General features: G+C 36.1%; 1 long non-coding RNA gene across 1 annotated transcript in view; it reads left to right on the top strand.

The window, feature by feature from the left end:
• Positions 1–554, top strand: part of LOC106867425 (uncharacterized) — a 142,640-nt gene that overhangs the window by 120,230 nt on the left and 21,856 nt on the right. The gene's annotated exons all lie outside the window — the stretch shown is intronic.

Here is a 554-nt window from a genome sequence, read left to right as displayed (position 1 = left end):
CCCTCCCCTCCTTCTCCTTCTCCTCCTCCTCCTCATCATCATCATTATCATCATCGTCGTCGTCGTCGTCGTCACCTTCGACTTCACCATTACAATCATCATCATCATCATTGTTACCATCTTCGTCGTCGTTCCCACCATCACCACCATCCTATCCTCCTCTTACTCCTACCCTCTTCCTCCTCCTCCACTTCATCATCATCATCATCTTCATCATCATCGTCACCTTCGTTACCGTTGTTGTCATTGTTATTAATTTACTTTCATTTTAAAATGCTAGATATATTATTGTTATCATCATCATCATCATCATCATCATTATTATTGTTATTATATCATTGTTTTCTACCCCATCCCACTGTTTCTCCCCCTCCTCTTCCACCCTCTTTCTCTTTCTGCATCTCAACTCTGTATTAATCTATTATTATTATTATTATTATTATTATTATTATTATTATTATTATTATTATTATTATTATTATCATTATTATTTTTTTTTTTTCTATCCCGCTTACACCGTCCTACCTCAAGCTGCATTTTCCTTGGCCGATTTT

This window comes from Octopus bimaculoides, chromosome 17 (genome assembly GCF_001194135.2).
Source record: "Octopus bimaculoides isolate UCB-OBI-ISO-001 chromosome 17, ASM119413v2, whole genome shotgun sequence".
In the NCBI taxonomy this organism is placed as follows: Eukaryota; Metazoa; Mollusca; class Cephalopoda; order Octopoda; family Octopodidae; genus Octopus; species Octopus bimaculoides.
Note: the sequence above shows the minus strand (reverse complement) of the source record. Positions and strands in the feature narration are given on the sequence as shown.